We start from the raw sequence: 19285 nt of genomic DNA, 5'->3' as shown, positions 1-19285 counted from the left end.
TTGATTTGTTTTGTTTTGTTTTGTTTTGTTTTGTTTTGTTTTGTTGAGTACTGTGTCCAACTGTGGAGCCTCTATTACAGGAAAGATTTGGAAGTGCTGGAAGGTGTCCAGAGAAGGGCCACGAGGATGATCAGAAGGCTGGAGCTACTCTCCTGTGGGGACAGACTGAAAGAGTTGGGGTTGTTCAGCCTGGAGAAGAGAAGGCTGCAAGGAGACCTTCTTGTGGCCTTCCAGTATCTGAAGGAGTCTACAAGAAAGCTGGGGAGGGACTTTTTAGGGTGTCAGGGAGTGATAGGACTAGAGGGAATGGAACGAAACTAGAAATGGGTAGATTCAGATTGGGTGTTAGGAAGAAGTTTTTCCCCATGAGGGTGGTGAGACACTGGAACAGGTTGCCCAGGAAGGTTGGTGGAAGCCTCATCCCTGGAGGTTTTTGAGGTAAGGTTGGATGTAGCTGTGAGCAACCTGCTGTAGTGTGAGGTGTCCCTGCCCATGGCAGGGGGGTTGGAACTGGATGATCCTCTAGGTCCCTTCCAACCCTAACAATTCTATGATTCTGTATACCTGGACCCTCCTATGTTCCAATCTGTGGCAGAGCTGTGACTTTTGAAGCTACTCCATTTAAGAGAGAGAATGCACTTGAGCTGGTTGAGTGGCTGAGATTCTGAGTGTGTCTGTGATCATTATTCTATGCCTAAAGCATTCAATAAACATTGTTCTAACTGAATAAATATGAAAGGCATCATCAAGCAAATTTATCTCTTCCTCTTCTAATCCCAAATTACAATACAGCGCTTTCAAGCTCTGCATTTAGATTTCTTCACCTCCTGCTCTTCCCCTTCACAATCCCTTCTTTAATTAGGCTCCATTTTTTAAAAAGCAGAAAAGAAATTGCAAGTAAATGACATGCAAAAAATGATGTTTTGTTACATTAGCTTCACAGATGGTGCAGGCCTGCTTCACAGAAGGCAAGAATACAAATCCTGTCCTCTTCCTTCTGCTGGATAAGATTTATCCCAATGGGAAGACAGTCACCTTGGTATAAATATTTGCAATGCACAGGCAGTGAGGCCCATGCTTTGGGGTAAAGAGGTTATTTTTTCCTCCTTGATCATCTTAGGTATTAGCTATTGGGTTTTATTTGGTATCTGTGAGGTTTTGCTCCTTGATCTGCTGCTAACCTGCAGGTTTTTTCATCACCAACCATTTAACATCTTTAGGCCCCGTTTTATTAATTAGGAAAATGAGGACTAGATTCCATTGTTAGGGAAATCCTAACTAGCATGGTGCTATAAAACTGTGTAGTGCAGGACAGTCTTTCACAGAAATAAATGAAAATTTATCTCTAGGGTTAGCCCGCACCTGGGTCTACACTACAGAAGCTGCTTGATCATGGCCCCAGCAGAGAAGGGGAAATAGCAAAAGGAGAGAAGATCCTCAGATTGAAGTGAGAATGGACTGAATGAAATAGCAAAATTAGTACCAATGTCAATACAAGGGAGATAAAATTATACACAGCCCAGCAAAGGTGCAGCAGTCACAACATCCAAGGTCAGTCCTCAGCAGCAGGAGAGGGAAAAGGAAAATAGTAAGATGAATCCCAAGCAGTAAAGCTCTGGCAGAAAACTTCCCCTCCTCCTCCACCTCCCTCCCCAGCAAATTTCCTCCTTTATCTTGAGTGTGATGCTGATGGTCTGGACTAGGTGCTGGGTGATAGGTTGGACTTGATGATCTCTGAGATCTTTTCCAACCTTGTTGATTCTATGATTCTATACCTGCAGCCAATTCCAGTCAGCTGTGTCCTGGCTGACTCAGAACTGCTGATGGTCTGCAACCTGTGGCTGGCTTGGGATGCTGTCCCAGCAAAACCAGGATAATTTATTAAGCAGGTTTATCCCTCCTGTAAAATACATACATTAAAAATATCTTCACCTGTAGAGCACAGGAAAAATTTCCAGACTCTTCCATAGTCCCAACCCTTGAATGAAGGCAATTTACTTAATTTTCCTCACTATATTTTGCACTCAGCAGATCAGATATTTCCTTCATACTGAGGAGAGTTTGGTTGGGGGGGACTTCATGTGTGGAAATCAGATGTCTGTCTTGGTCCTTTTTGCAATGACTGCAATAAGAAACTCTCCTTTTCCTTTCCCACATGCAGACACAGATACAGACAAATGTATTTGAATACATACACGGATATTTGAAACATAGAATCATAGAATTGTTAGGGTTGGAAGGGACCTCAAGGACCAGCCAGTCTCAACCCCCCCTGCCATGGGCAGGGACACCTCACACTAGATCAGGTTGCTCACAGCCACATCCAGCCTGGCCTCAAAATCCTACAGGGATGAGGCTCTAGTCACCTCCCTGGGCAACCTCTTCCAGTGTCTCACCACCTTCATGGGGAAAAACTTCAGCTGCTGGCTTGTGTAGGTCTCTTCAGATTGCCCAGAGCCACATCCAGCCTGGCCTTAAAAACCTCCAGGGATGAGGCTTCTACCACCTCCCTGGGCAACCTGTTCCAATGTCTCACCATATTGTGGAGTCTTCTTCCCTGGAGACTTTCAAGACTCATCTGGATGTGTTCCTGTGTGAGCTGTACTGGATTCCATGGTCCTGCTCTGGCAGGAGGGATTGGATTCAATAATCTTCAGTGGTCCCTTCCAACCCCTAACATCCTGTGATGGAGCAAATATGTGAAGCAGGTTAATGTAATGAACTGAGTTTTACATCAACTAGTGTTCCAGCTTTCTGCTGCTGTTAAGATAGTAGAGGTGGAAATAGAGTACTAAAAAAAAATCAGAATAATTTTCTGATAAAACATAAGGATTTAAGGAAGATGGAGTAATTTGATGGAGACCTGAATAATTCACTGAGTTGCAAGAAGATAAGAAGGGAAATATTACCAAGACAATTTAAAACAAATCCTTGTTAACAAAATTATTAATATTTTGGGAAACCTCATTCATGTTTATAAAGATATGGAGGGTAAGTGCCAAGAGGATGGAGCCAGGCTCTGCTTGGTGATGCCCAATGACAGCACAAGGGGCAATGGGTGAAAATTGATGCATAGGAAGTTCCATGGAAACATGAGGAAAAAAATTTTCACCATGAGGGTGACAGAACGCTGGAACAGGCTGCCCAGGGGGGGGTTGGAGTCTCCCTCTCTGGAGATTATTCAGGACCTGCCTGGATGTGTTCCTGTGTGATCTGTTCTAGGTGATCCTGCTCTGGCAGGAGGATTGGACTGGATGATCTTTCAAGGTCCCTCCCAGCTCCTAACATTTCATATTAATTATAAATTGCAAATACATGTAAATATTGGATATTCATTGCGTTTCATATTTCAGGTTGTGGTTTTGCTTGCAAATATAGCTTCATTTGCTTCTAGCTGAGCTGGTCTGGCAGTTTATGGTGAGGGGAATTTTCCACCCACCCCACTGTGATTCTGTGATGCTGTGATTCTGTGAAACAGAGCTCTACAGTTACCAGGAAGACTTAAAAAGACCATATAATTTCTAGAAGCTTAGAGTAGGAAAAGTTAGGAAACTACCACATGAATAACAAGTTGCATTTAAATATCACATTGTCAGTCTCATAAAGAACCTCTCTGGGCTACATGGTTATCTTTCCCTTGCATAATTCCTTCGGGAAGAGGCTGTCATCTTAAATAATTAGATAGAGAGTGACTGGCACTTGGGCAGAAAAGGTATTTCATGACATTTTATGAGGCATGCCTCAGATTTCCACAGGAATTTAATAGCCAAGCACTCGAAACTCAGCTGTGATAAAAAGCTATGTGCAGGTTGTGTCTACAACTGGCAATTAAACTCGGGGTCAAGCTCACCTGGCAGAGATTTGCAGGTGGGGAATGGAAAAAAGATAAACAGCATCTAAAAAGTCAGCTGCAGTGTGGACTTTCTGCCATAAAGATGGTTCCCCTGCCCATTTTAATATGTCAGGTCTTGCTTTTGAGTTTATTTATTTATTTATTTTAAACAAAATTTGTGGCCCACAAGAGTCTAATCTATGAGGAATCAAAAGCAGGCTCATGTAGCTGAATCTATGTATTAGACTGAGTTTAAAACCAGAACAGATTTCAAAGTGAAGAGAACTGATTTCTATGCCTGGGCTACAGGAAATGGGAAGTTGTCATTTTTCTGGATCAATGGAGCTTAATGCTCTTACCCCAAATGATCACTCTTTCAGCTTACCTAATAGCCTTTAAATCCTGCAGGAGCAATTCTGGGCACCATCCACGCTAATGGTGAGGCTTCCACGTGCACATGCCATCTGAAAACACTCACTTTTTTTTTTTTTTTCCCCAGCAGGCCTACTTACAGACAAGTGGCATTTTAGCTAAAAGCCTTTTTCGTGTCAAACTTTCCAGAAGCACCACGTTTTCTATTATTGATCTAAAAAAAAAAAAAGAACATAAAAGTAGCTTTGTGGAGCTCAGCCAAGAGGAAATCAACTTGTTGTAGACTCCTGGATTTAGTTAGTTTAGGGAGGGAGTGAGATTGTGTAATCTAAACTCAGTAATGAATGAATGTTGGACACTCATTGACAAACATAGAATCATAGAATTGTTAGGGTTGGAAGGGACCTCAAGGATCATCCAGTTCCAACCCCCTGCCATGGGCAGGGACACATCACACTACAGCAGGTTGCTCACAGCCACATCCAGCCTGGCTGCAAAAACCTCCAGGGATGAGGCTTCTATCACCTCCCTGGGCAACCTGTTCCAGTGTCTCACCACCCTCATGGTGAAAAACTTCAGCTGCTGGCTTGTGTAGGTCTCTTCAAGTTGCCCAGAGCCACATCCAGCCTGGCCTTAAAAACCTCCAGGGATGGGGCTTCTACCACCTCTCTGGGCAATCTGTTCCAGTGTCTCACCACCCTCATGGGAAAACACATTTTTGCCATTTTAGCAAAGTCTTTGAGACTCTCCAAGCATGATCATATCAGACATTAGCTCAGATTTACTCACACAGGAATCATAGAGTCATCGAGCCATCAAATGGTTTGGATTGGAAGGGACCTTAAGATCCACCTACTTCTAAGCCCCCTGCCATGGGAACTGTTGTGAATATTTTTACAATATTCATAGAGGAATATGTGATTTGTGTCAAGACATTTTTGGTTAGTTTATTCACTACAGGTGTGGATATCTTCCACCAGAGCAGGTTGTTCAAAGCCTCATTCAGGAACAGGTGTGAAAAAAAGAAAAATAATAAAAAAAAGAACACAAAAAAAGAAAGATGGTTTCTCACTGTATCTTGCATGCAGCAAATCCACCAGTTTGGTTTCCTTATTAGCGTACAGGGAATTTCATGTCCATAACTCACACTCACGAATTTCCCCTCCATATAATTGAAGAAATAACTCCATAAATCCTTACATTGATTATAGCTTGCAGCTAGAAAGAGGGGGGAAAAAAGAGTGGAGTCATAATGACTATATCAGAACTCCACATGATGATGGATAGGCCAGAACACCAACATTACTAATATATACTAGATTAAAGGGTTCTTTGTAGGACAACTGACTTTCTAAAATTGCTTTAGTTTGAAGAATGAGGCATGCCACTATATTTATAGAGGTAGTTGTTGCAGGACCTGCTAATAAAGAACACCTTCTTCTTCTCTTCTCAGTCATTCTCACTGGAAGTGGCTGGAATTAGGACTGTATGTCAGACCTGTAGTATTAAAAGTTTCCAGTTTCAGGTTATATAGACTGTCCTTGAAGTTCAATAAGGACATCTGGGGAGGAATAACAGCAGGCACTAGGACAGGTTAGAGGCTGCCCTGCTGGAAAGCAGCTCCACAGAGAAAGACCTTGGACTGCTGGTGGACAGCAAGTTCTGCATGGGACAACAATGTGCTCTTGTGGCTAAGAGAGCCAATGGGATCCTGGGGTGCATCAAGAAAAACGTGTCCATCAGGGCTAAGGAAGTTCTTCTAGCTCTCTACTCTGCCCTGCTGAGACCACCCCTGCAATGCTGTGTCCAGTTTTGGGCTCCCCAGTTCAAGAGAGACAGAGACCTGCTGGAAAGAATCTAAAACAAAGCCATGAGGATGCTTAGGGGACTTGAGCATCTCCCCTGGGAAGAGAGACTGAGAGTGCTGGGGCTGTTTAGTCTGGAGAAGAGAAGACTGAGAGGGGATCTGATCAATGTCTATCAATAGCTGAGGGGTGGGTGTCAAGTGGAGGGGGCCTAATCTCTTTTTGGTGATGTGCACTAATAAGACAAGAAAAAACAAAGGTACAAGCTTCAACAGAGAAGATTTCAGCCCAGCATGAGGAGAAACTTCCTTACAGTGAGGGTGCGAGAGCCCTGGTGCAGGCTGCCCAGAGAGGTTGTGGAGTCTCCTTCTCTGGAGACTTTCCAAACCCACCTGGATGCATTCCTGTGTGGACTACTCTAAGTGATGCTGCTCTGACAGGGGGGTTGGACCTGATGATCTCTTGAGGTCCCTTCCAACTTCTAATGTACTGTGATACAGTGACTCTTGCACTCTTGACTGGGGATTGCTGTCTGTATCTTTCAGCCACAGTCTGCTTCAACTTCCCAAGAGGCTTCCATGAACCAAAATGAGCCAGATGACATTTCAACCTTTTTTCTTTTCTTTTTTTCTTTTTTTTTCTTCATGCCATTTCATACAAAAGCTGCTTGCATTTGGTTTATAGCCAGTGACATTTTAAGGGACATTTCAGAAATGCAAATCTACCCCCATTTGGGGTAGAATTTTTCCTATGTTTTTCAAAGGAAAATGAAAATCATGATCCACAAACCTTGGGGAGGAATGGGATCAGGAAACCTTGGGGAGGAAATGGATGTCAGGTAGAGACAGGACTAGGGGGAATGGAACAAAACTGGAAGTGGGGAGATTCAGATTGGATGTTAGGAAGAAATCAATCCCCATAAGGGTGGTGAGACACTGGAACAGGTTGCCCAGGGAAGTGGTGGAAGCCTCATCCCTGGAGGTGTTTAAGGCCAGGCTGGATGTGGCTCTGGGCAACCTGATCTAGTGTGAGGTGTCCCTGCCCATGGCAGGGGGTTGGAACTGGCTGATCCTTGAGGTCCCTTCCAACCCTGACAATTCTATGATTCTATGATCAGTATTTCAAAATTGTACCAGAATTGGCTGTTGTAGGAAAACAAAACAAAACAAAACAAAACAAAACAAACAAACAAACAAAAAAAAAAAAAAACAGAAATAAAGAAAACAAAAATAAACAAACAAAAAAAAATCAGAAAAAGAGCAGGAGAATTTATTTATGTTGAAAACGAAACAAATAGAAAACACAAACAAACAGTAAAATAAAAAAGAAGCCTTTGTTATAGAAAATAATTAAAACCACAACAAATATTGTTATGAAAAAAATGAGTGATTTATTTCTACCACCACCTGTTAGCTCCTTCTCTGGACTCAATGATCTCTGGAGGTCCCTTTTAACCCCTACCATTCTATGATGTCTCCTCATGGGTTGAATTACCCATTTGTTTTGTTTTGTTTTTTTCCCCACCTGCAGATCTTTTCTCCTGCAGTCTTTTGGAGCCTCCTGGCATTAGAGAGGTTTCAAAGCAGCAACTGCTTCTTAGCAATTTATCTGCTCCCCTTAGTATTTAAACATTTTGGAAGACAGTGCATGTAAGAAGCTGCAGCTTGGTTTATTTTATCTTAATGATGCAGCCTGAAGCCTCAGCCACATAGAACATGCACCCCTGAGGCTGATGGCAAACACTATGCAGAAGCCTATTGTTTGCTGAATGTATCCATAAAAAGATTATTGTGCTTGGCCAAATTGCTTCCCTTTGGTGAATGCAGAAGTCCAGGAATCCTCTGTCCCAGTTGACTTAGCAGAAAGGCATTTTGTGTTTAGTTGAGCAAACAGTCATGTAATTGCAGGATTAGTTCTGGAGAGGGATGGTGCTCAGCTGGATGATCGACACTCTGGAGAAGCAGCATTTTTTACCAGACATGTTTCCATTGATATTTTAATTTAATGTAATTAACTTTTTTTTTTCTTTGTCTTTTTTTTTTTTTTAACTAGTCACTACTCACTTTCCCACTCCTATTCCATTGTTTTCAGGAAAGCTTTTCACTCTCTCCAGCTCCCTGAAAAGAGGTTGGAGCCAGGTGGGGCTTGGTCTTTTCTCTCAAGTAACAAGTGATAGGACAAGAGGAAAAGACTTCAGGTTGCACCATGGCAGGTTTGTGTTGGACTGGAAAATCTCTTCCCTTAAAGGGTTTATCAAGTCCTGGCACAGGCTGCCCAGAGCAGAGGCAGAGTCACCATCCCTGGAGGGGTTTCAAAGCCATATTGGTGTGGTGCTGAGAACCATGGTTTAGTGGTGGACTTGGCAGTGCTGGGTTAGCAGTTGGACTTCATGATCATAGAATCATAGAATCAGTGAGGGTTGGATGGGACCACAAGGATCAGCCAGTTCCAACCCCCCTGCCATGGGCAGGGACACCTCACACTACAGCAGGCTGGCCAGAGCCTCATCCAGCCTGGCCTTAAACACCTCCAGGGATGGGGCCTCAACCACCTCCCTGGGCAACCCATTCCAGGCTCTTACCACTCTCATAGGGAAGAACGTCTTCCTCACGTCCAGCCTGAATCTCCCCAATTCCAGCTTTGTTCCATTTCCCCTAGTCCTATCACTACCTGAGATCCTAAAAAAAGTCCCTCCCCAGCTTTCTTGTAGCCCCCTTCAAATACTGGAAGGCCATGATCTTAAAGATCTCTTCCAGCCTAAATGATTCTATGATGCTATGAAAACACACACTGTCCAAAGAGAGGTCTGAGCCACTACACTTTGTAACCTAATACAATTCACTCGAGTCACACTGTGCTAAAACTGAAAATCCATACCTTAACAACATGACCTGCAGCAGAGCAGAAGCAAATTCCTTTTTCCCAACCATTGCTCTCTACAGAGCTCCTTATTGATCTGAATTCTCAGCATCGGTCCACTTCTTCCAAATGCCTTGTAGAGAAACTGTGTTCTGCAAAAACTCCTTTCTGTGCAAGCCGTGTTATAAACAACATATATGGAGGAAAAAAACCCAAAAAACCTCTTGAAATCAAGTCACAGCACTGGGTTTGGGACCTTTGGGATAAACTGAAACAATTCCTGTGGAGTACCCCCAGGTATATCTGTCCTGTGCAATAACTTGCTTGTGAGCAGCCCTGAAGAAAAGGACTTGGGGGTGCTGGGGGATGAGAAGCTCAACATGAGCCACCAGTGAGCATTTGCAGAAAGCAAATCACATCCTGGGCTGCATCAAGAGAAATGTGGCCAGCAAGGGGAGGGAGGTGATTCTCCTCCTCTGCTCCACTCTGGTGAGACCCCCACCTGGAGTACTGTATTCAGTTCTGGAGCCTCTATTACAGGAAAGATCTGGAGGAGCTGGAATGTGTCCAGAGAAGGGCCACAAGAATGATCAGAGGGTTGGAGCTCCTCTCCTGTGAGGACAGACTGAGAGAGTTGGGGCTGTTCAATCTGAAGAAGAGAAGGCTGCAAGGAGACCTTCTTGTGGCCTTCCAGTATCTGAAGGGGGCTACAAGAAAGCTGGGGAGGGACTTTTTAGGATATCAGGTAGTGACAGGACTAGAGGGTATGGAACAAAGCTGGAAGTGGGGAGATTCAGATTGGAGGTTGGGAAGAAATTCTTGACCATGAGGGTAGTGAGACACTGGCACAGGTTGCCCAGGGAGGTGGTGGAAGCCTCATCCCTGGAGCTTTTTGCAGCCAGGCTGAATGTGGCTGTGAGCAACCTGCTGTGGTGTGAGGTGTCCCTGCCCATGGCAGGGGGTTGGAACTGGATGATCCTTGAGGTCCCTTCCAACCCTAACAATTCTATGATTCTGTGATTCTATGACAATGAGAGCACAGCCATGCCAGGGAGGCAGTCTCCCTCACCTCATTCACCTGGTTTCTCTCAAAGAGCTTTTCACCCTGAGTGCAGTGGAATGGACTTATTTGCTTCTCCAGTTCAAGTCAACATAAGAATCACAGCATGCATTCAGTTGGAAGGGACCCTCAGAGGTCATCTTATCCAAGCCCTGTGCAGTGAGAGGTAGGAATTTCTTCACCCTGCAGTGAGACGTAGGAATAAAATCTGTATCCTGGGAAGGCAATTCCCTACTTTTGCCTTTCCACTTATGTTTTCTTTTCTATTACCCTCTCATTCAGCCATCAAAAATCCTCTCTAGAGTGCCACTGGTAAGTTAATGATGTCACAGCCTTTCTAAAGAGGGATGAGAAGCCATTTAATGGGGCAGGTACTGCTTTCAGTTATTGATTCCCTTTCTTTTTAAAGCTCTCCACCTCTCCTTGTATTTTCTATTTTCCATCACATTCATAGAATCACAGAATCATGGAATCACAGAATCATAGAATCACAGAATCATGGAATCATAGAATCATGGAATCATGGAATCATAGAATCACAGAACCACAAAATCATACAATCACAGAATCATAGAATCACAGAATCATAATATCATGGAATCATAGAATTCTAGAATCACAGAATCACAGAATCCTAGAGTCATAGAATCACAGAATCACTGAATCATAGAATCATAGAATCATAGAATCACAGAATCAGAGAGTCATAGAATCACAGAATCATAGAATCACAGATTCATAGAATCATGGAATAATAGAATCATAGAATCACAGAATCATAGAATCATAGAATCACGGAATGGTTTGGGTTAGAAGGGGCCTTAAAGATTGCAGTTCCAGACCCCTGCCATGAGCAGGGACACCTCCCACCAGCCCAGCTTGCTCAAGGCCTCATCCTACCTGGCCTTGAACACTTCCAGGGGCATCCACAGTCTCCCTGGGCAACCTCTTCCAGTGTCTCCCCACCCTCACTGGAAAGAATTTCTTCCTAATCTCCAGTTTAAATGTCCCTTCCTCAAGCTTCAATCTGTTCCCTCAATTTATCACTACAACCCTCGTAAAAAGTTCCCTCCCAGCGTTCTTGAAGGCCCCCTCCAGCCCCTCTCCAAGCCAAGACCAGCAGGATTTGACATGAGCCAAATCTGTCAATGGCTCAGGACAGAGATGTGGGCAGTAAGGAGCATCCTTGCACTGCAGAGCCCCAAACTGGGCACAGAGCTCCAGATGCAGACTCCCAAGCTCGAATCATCACAGAAGACACAATCCTAATTGCAGAGCAACAAGATAAGAGAGAGTTTGCTGTGTTAACATCCATCATATCCTCTGTCTAGACCACTTTCTCAGCAGATTAATGCCATCAGGAGTGCTACTACATTTAAAACTGTTATGGTCAGGGCTGCTCAGCTCTTGTTTAACGAATAAATGAGAAAGAACAGTTTGGAATGGCAATTCATCACCCAAACTATGCAATTAATGTGAAGAGCAACATTAACACAGGCACATCTTCTGCTGAAGTAAATAAATGCTCCAGCCCAAAGTCTGCACAATATGGGAAGAAAGCATTCCCTAGAAGAGAAATAGGCTGCCTGGCCTTGATGAGCAAGGGACTGAATGATATTAAATCAGTCTCACAGGTAACACATGCAGAGACTCTAAGCAGATTTTGGATCCAGCATTGCCACAGAGAGCTGGCAAAAGCCCTGAGCTGGCCTCCCTTGTAGCTCTGATTCCCAATGCTCGGGCTGGTGCCTTTCTCCAGCACACACCAGTAACTCCCAGCAAGTGGGAAATGGCTTTTGTCAGGAAGTAGATGCAGTGCAGTAATCATTTCTGCAAACAAGTGGATGCCAATGAATATGGATTAATATGGAGCTGTCTTTAAGGACTCACATTTTGTTTTCTGCTTTTTCTTTTTTAGGCTGGGAGACTTGGAGCTCTTTAGTCTGGAGAAGAGAAGGTTGAGAGGGGATCTTATTAATGTCTATAAATATCTGAGGGGTGGGGGTCAAGAAGATGATGCTAGTCTCTTGTGATAGGACAGAGGACTGGAACTCAGAAAGTTCCACCTCAACATGAGGAGAAGCTTCTTTAATTTGAGGGTGCTGCAGCCCTGTAGCAGGCTGCCCAGAGAGGTTGTGGAATCTCCCTTCAAGACCCATCTGTGTGATCTGCCCTAGGAAATCCTGCTTTGGCAGGGGTGTTGGACTTGATGAACTTCAGAGGTCACTTCCAACCCCTACCATTCTCTGATTCTATGATTTGGCTTTGTGATCATAAACCCTGGATGACTCTTCAGGTATTCACAATGCAGTCAAATCAAGCAATGGCAGAAATCTTTCCTCAGCAGCTCAGACAAAATCATTTTCACCAAGATGTCACATTAAATTTTTTCTTTTTTATTTTATATTTTTTCCAGGCAAGGTGCAGCAGTCCTTGGTGTAATCAGGTATGGTAGAGCAGGATGTGGTTTGACTATTCCACAATGACAGTGATGGTATTTTACTTTTCTGTATGGAGATCCCCAAATCCTTTAAAACTCCAGAGAAATGAATTTTCAAATGGGTGAGTCAGAAACGATAGTATTTTGATTTCATAGCTGGGGATATTGAAGCACAGAGGCATTAAATGTCAACCAAGGTTTAGGAACAAGCTGAAAACAGATGACAGAGGATCTGGGCTTTTGTCCCAACATCATTTTAATTTCAGGATGCCTTTATGTACAGAACCATAGGATGGTTTCTTTTGATCACAAAATCTATTAAATGAAATGCCTGTGGATAAATATTGAGGGTGTATATTGACCTTTCAGGAAAGGCTTTCAAAGCTGTTTTTTAAACTTAGATCTGCACAAATTGTTTTCCCTTGTTCAGCACATAAAATGCTTGCAAATTATTCAGCAGAAGTTTTTGTTCTTGCTTATCCATTCTTGGGAGTGCATTTCTTAGGTTTCAGAGAGTGATTTCAAAGTAAAATGCTTGAAATTGGCCAGTGAAGTCCATATTGCAGCAGATAATTTCACATTTAAATCTGAAAATATTTGGTTTAGGTACTGTATAAAGCAGCTTTCCAGCCTCTAGCTTAAAGACATCTTTCCAACTTATATTACCTTTGGTTATTAGGGACTAGGAGTGAAAGCTCTAATGGAAAATATCTTTCAACTCCCCAGAATTATATTTTTTCCCCCTTTGATTTCTGTCAAAACTCCAAATGCTTTGCGTGCACTAGAGTGAAACCAATCACAATGATCCATATGAAACAGAGTGTGCACTACTTTTTCTTTCTGAAATATTTATGAATAGATAGAATCATAGAATCATTTAGAGAAGACCTTTAAGATGATCAAATCCAAGCATTGACCCAACACTGCCAAGTCCATTAAATCATTGATTTGTGAACTTCATCAGTAGAAATGTTCCTTTGCACTGTTTTTTATTCTTATTTTTATTTCTTTGGTTGCTAGCAGTAATTCAGTGTACATTACACAGTAATGTAATATAAAATAATGCAGATTCCCTCTAGAGCTGACAGAAAGGAGTAGACATCTCTAAGACATCTCTAAGGCATCTCTAACTGCTTTGGGATGAGACTTGCTGTCAGTAGGTGCCCATTCATGCCCAATGACCTCATGAATGGTTAGCCAGATTATCTGAGACTATAATACAGTTTTGAGGTTGAATTTGATCAAAACTGAAAGCTCTTTACCAATGAATAAATAAATATGATGGTATATACATATATATATACACATACATATATATACGTTTTTCCCATGAGTGTCTATATCCACCGTCTTGTGCCAGCCACTGTGTCTTATCACTTGGGAAAAGGTTAGGACAGCTCCTGGTGTCCACTTGCACACCAAAGTCTGCAGGAATGCCACTCCCTGATGAAACTTTTAGTGGCCTCTGCTTAATCAAGGGGTTGGTCTCCCTTGTAGCAGGTGATAGGATGAGAGGAAATGGCCTGAAATTGGGCCAGAGGAGTTTTAGATTGGATAATAAGAAAAATATCTTTCCTGAGGAAAGGCATTGGAACAGGCTGCCCAGGGAGGTGGTGGAGTCACCATCCCTTGAGGTGTTCAAGAGATGTGTGAACATGGCACTTGAGGGCATGGTTTAATGACCATGGTGGTGTTGGCTTGCTGGTTAAACTTGATGATTTGGGAGGTGTTTTCCAGCCAAAACAATTCGATAATTCTATGTTTCTGTGAGTCCCACATCCGTACAATTTCACCACAAAAGGGTGAGAGTACAGCATATCTTAACAGAAGCATATCTCAACAGAAAGCATCAGTGCTCAACACATTTCAGGAACATAGAAACATAGAACTGTCAGGGTTGGAAGGGACCTCAAGGATCATCCAGTTCCAAACCCCCTGCCAGAGACAGGGACACCTCACACTAGAGCAGGTTGCTCAGAGCCACATCCAGCCTGCCTGCAAAAACGTCCAGGGATGGGGCTTCTAAAACCACCTCCCTGGGCAACCTTTTCCAATGTCTCACCACCCTCATGGTGTAAAAATTCTTCCTAACCTCCAGTCTGAATCTACCCACTTCTAATTTTGCTCCATCCCCACCCTGAGCCTGCTCCTGGCTTTCCACTCCACTTTCCACAGAATGCCGAATCAGCATGAAGGCACCAGAACTGCTCTTCAAGTTGCCAAGTGTCATCAATGGCTTAGGTGATGGGAAATATCCTCTGCCCTCCAGGGTGAGCACAGTGATTAGAAACTTCTTTTCCCCTCTTGAAATGACGTTCCTCCAAAGGAAGGCATAGGCATTTGTGTAATGGAGTTCTGAAAACTAAATGAAAGGAAGGCCTAGGGACATTAATTAAGTGAACTGAGGATGTGAATTCAGACTTCTCTCTGCTCTCACACTGAGGGGAATCCTACTGCGTGCCTACCATGCCTGTGTGCAGCCGCAATGCAGAGTTCAGTGAAAATAGACAGCTCCATTTTGGCATTTAAAATACCTTTGTAATGCTGCAGTGGTGGTAATTAAAACAATTACTGTTGCATACAGCCAGGAGTCAATGGCTTGCATTACAAAATCAAAATCTCAGTTCCAGAGGATTCACATCACTTGATTTGCCAATAGTCCATTGATTTCTCACTGAGTTTTACAAGTGGGAAGTAGATACACTGATGGAGAATGGCAGCGTTGGCATTTGTCTAGCCACTGAAGAACTTCCCTTTGGAAATCCCAGGCTGAGGGTGATGGAGGTGATCTGTGTCCCTGGATATATTTAATCACAGAATCATTTAAGCTGGAAAGGACCTTGAAGATCACAGAATTAATTGGGTTGGAAAAGACCTCAGAGATCAAGTCCAGCCTATCACCCAACCCTATCTAATCAACTAGGAAAGATGTTGAATTGCTGGAGCATGTCCAGAGAAGGGCAACAAGGCTGGGGAGAGGCCTTGAGCACAAGCCCTATGAGGAGAGGCTGAGAGAGCTGGGACTGTTTAGCCTGGAGAAGAGAAGGCTCAGGGGAGACCTCATTGCTGTCTACAACTACCTGAAGGGAGGTTGTTGCCAGGAGGGGTTTGGTCTCTTCTCCCAGGCAACCAGCACCAGAACAAGAGGACACAGTCTCAAGCTGCACCAGGGGAGGTTTAGGCTGGAGGTGAGGAGAAAGTTCTTCACAGAGAGAGTGGTTGGCCATTGGAATGTGCTGCCCAGGGAGGTGGTGGAGTCCCCATCCCTGGAAGTGTTCAAGAGGGGATTGGAAGTGGCACTTGGTGCCATGGTTTAGATAGGCATGAGGTGTAGGGTGACAGCTTGGACTCGATGATCTTTGAGGTCTCTTCCAACCTTCTTGATTCTTGATTCTTGATTTTATGCCAATTACCATCATCAACATTACAGCAGTCCAGGACATAGACCACAGAAGATATCTCCTAAACAAAAGTTTTAGTGCTGTTTGAGACATTTCAGTGGTTTCAAGATACCGAAAACATTATTCTTCTGTGTCAGATGAGAGACAGGATCTATAGCAGACTCATATTCTTCTGATTCAACTAGACCATGACACTAAGTGCCTCATCTAGGCTTTGCTTAAACACTTTCAGGGATGGTGACTCCACCACCTCCCTGGGCAGCCCATCCCAATGGCTAATATCTCTCTCTGTGAAGAGTTTCTTCCTCACCTCAAGCCTAAACCTCCCCTGGTGCAGCTTGAGACTGTGTCTTCTTGTTCTGTCACTGGTTGCCTGGTTGAAGAGCCCAACCCCCACCTGGCTACAACCTCCCTTCAGGTAGTTGTAGAGAGCAATAAGGTCTTCCCTGAGCCTCCTCTTCTCCAGGCTAAACACCCCCAGCTCCCTCAGCCTCTCCTCATAGGGCTGTGCTCCAGACCCCTTGTTGCCCTTCTCTGGACGTGTTTGAGCATCTCAACATCTTTCTTAAACTGAGGGGCCCAGAATTGGACACAATACTCAAGGTGTGGTCTAACCAGTGCTGAGTACAGGGCAGGATGACTTCCCTGCTCCTGCTGGCCACATTATTGCTGATGCAGGCCAGGATGCCATTGGCCTTCTTGGCCACCTGGGCACACTGCTGGCTCATATTATCTGTTGTCAACCAGTACCCTCAGGTCCTTTTCTGCCTGGCTGCTCTCCAGCCACTCTGTCCCCAGTCTGTAATGTTGCACGGGGTTGTTGTGGCCAAAGTGTAGAACCTGGCACTTAGATGTGTTAAATCTCATGCTGTTGGACTGTACCCATCTGCAGAGCCAGCCTGTCAAGGTCTCTCTGCAGAGCCCTCCTACCCTCTAACAGATCAACACCTGCCCCCAGCTTGGTGTCATCTGCAAACTTACTGATGATGGACTCAGGATCACCAAGTCCACCCAACATGGCAGTGAACCATGTCCTGAAGTGCCACATCTACACATCTTTTGAACTGCTCATGGGATGGTAACTCCACCACTTCCCTGGGCAGCCTGTTCCAATCTGACTGATGTGCTCAGGCTGAAGTGAACAGGCAGCAGCTAGAGAGGGAATTTGTATTTGCCCAGGACTATACTGGATAAAGTAGAAAGACTTGTGATGGGCCCTACTGATTGCAAAGAGGCTCAAATAGCAACCCCTCATGTCCACGCTCAACCTTACTGCAGAGATCATAGAATCATAGAATTGGTAGGGTTGTAAGGGACCTTAACGATCATCTAGTTCTAACCTCCCTGCCATGGACAGGGACACCTCACACTAGATCAGGTTGCTCAGAGCCACAGAGATGTTATCAATGTGCATTACACTGCATTGCAGGTCACAGCAGAAATTTAATTAAACCCTGATCAAATCAATTTGGGGTGCTTAAGTCAAAGGGAGCCCAGCTGGAGAGTCCTCAAGTAGACAATTACAGCTGCATTTTTAAAGTCACATTATTTCTTATGCAGGAATGGTCAATGGGCTGGATCCCTGGCTGCATAGGACAGGTGAGTTCAGCTAACAGTGGTGGGACCTCCTTCACCTTTGCTAGCTCCTGTCCAACATATCAAAGCAGGGAACTGGGATTCTTTAGTTTGGAGAAGAGGAGGCTGAATAGAGACCTCTTTGCTCTCTACAACCCTCTGAAAGGAGATTGGAGTGAGACGGAGGTTGGTCTCTTCTCCCTAGTATCAGGTGGTAGAGCAAGACAAAATGGCCTGATGTTGTTCCAGGGGAGGTTTAGGTTAGAGGTTATGAAAGATGTCTTTGCTGTAAGAGTGGTCAGGCATTTGAACAGGCTGCCTAGGGAGGTGGTGGAGTCGCTGGCCCTGGAGGTGATCAAGAAATGTGTAGCCATGGCACTTTGGGACATGACCTAAAGGCCAGGTTGGTGTTGAGTTGAATGTTGGATTCAGTGATCTTGGAGGTCTTTACCAGCCAAAACAATTCTGTGATTCCATGAAAGTAGAATGTGTGTTTTTAGGAATCAGCACTGTCTAGAGACTCTAATCATGGTGCTGGACCTCAAACTTGTCTGTTCTGTAGAAGTCCCATACAACTGGGGGTGATTCAGTGCTGTTTCTGTCTCCAATGACAACATGACATCCTTTGGGACATCCAAAAACTATCTCTCTGACTTAAAGGCCCCACCATTTACATCCCAGGAGAAGTCTTGTCACCACAACTGGGATTTCCAAGGGCAGTATTAAAGGCCTAATTATTTTAAGGGATATTGGACAACATTTCAAAATCTGGCTCCAAGGTTCTCAACTCAGCTGGGACACAGCTGAGGCAGATGCTAAGAAAAAGCAAATTTTCCCTGGTTCCTGGAGCAGAGGACAGGCACTTGGAAGACCTAGCTGCAATACCAGTTGGTGAATCACCTGAAACATTTGAACTCTTGGGCTCAATCCAGTCTGGTTTCAGCAAGGGACTAGCTGAACAGCATGGAGCAAAAAGCCTGAGTTCTGCCAGCTTCAGTGACAGAGTGCCCAAGCTGCCACTTTGTGATAGGGAAGCATCCTAGGGAGCATCCCTCCTAACTAGTCTGTGCCTGGAAGTGGACAGCCCTCACCTTAAGGAAGACAGTGAGTTCCTACACCTCTCCTGCCCCTTCTGTAATAACTTGTCTGTGCTTGGTTTCCTTTTCATTCACTGGCAAACTGCTTGGTTTGCTCTCTCTGGTCCCGAGGCAGCCAAAGCAACATCCTTTCTTTGCAGAGTGAGACTACTCTGCATGTGGTTCCTGAATCCAGATTCACAGTGGCTCACCTTCTACCTGAAATGCTGATGGATAACTCTGCAGTGCCTCTGATGCAGGTGCCCAGTAAATACCAGCACCAGGTCGGTGGATGTGCATGAGAGCTGCTGTTTCTGTGCCCCAAGTGTATTCACGACAGCTGAAGGGTTTCTGGCCATGCTTATTGCACCCTCTTGTGTTTGTTCACTCTCAATGCATGAGTTACTTCACGACTTCACGTTTTGGTGATGTCCTGGTTGGTATCTAATGCCCAGTTTCACAGAATAGAGTCATGGAATGCATTGGGTTGGAAGGTACACTTGAAGGTCATCATATCCACCCCCTCTGCAATCAGCAGGGACATCTCCAACTAGAGCAGGTTGCTTAGAGTCTCATCAAATTTGACCCCAAATGTCTCCAGGAATGGGGCCTCCAACACATCTCTGGGCAACCTGTTCCAGTATTTCACCGCTCTCACTGTGAAGAACTTTCTTCCTAAGGTCTGACCTAAGTCTACCCTGCTCCATTTTCAAACCATTGTCCCTTGTCCTATCACTATAAGCCCTTCTAAACAGTCTCTCCCCAGCTGTCTTGTAGGTCCCCTTTAGATATTGAAATGCAGCTCCAAGATCTCCCCAGAGCCTTCTCTTCTCCAGGCTGAATAGCCCCAACTCTCTCAGCCCAT

The sequence above is a fragment of the Indicator indicator genome, chromosome 23 (assembly GCF_027791375.1).
Source record: "Indicator indicator isolate 239-I01 chromosome 23, UM_Iind_1.1, whole genome shotgun sequence".
In the NCBI taxonomy this organism is placed as follows: Eukaryota; Metazoa; Chordata; class Aves; order Piciformes; family Indicatoridae; genus Indicator; species Indicator indicator.
This window is presented reverse-complemented; position numbering follows the sequence as displayed.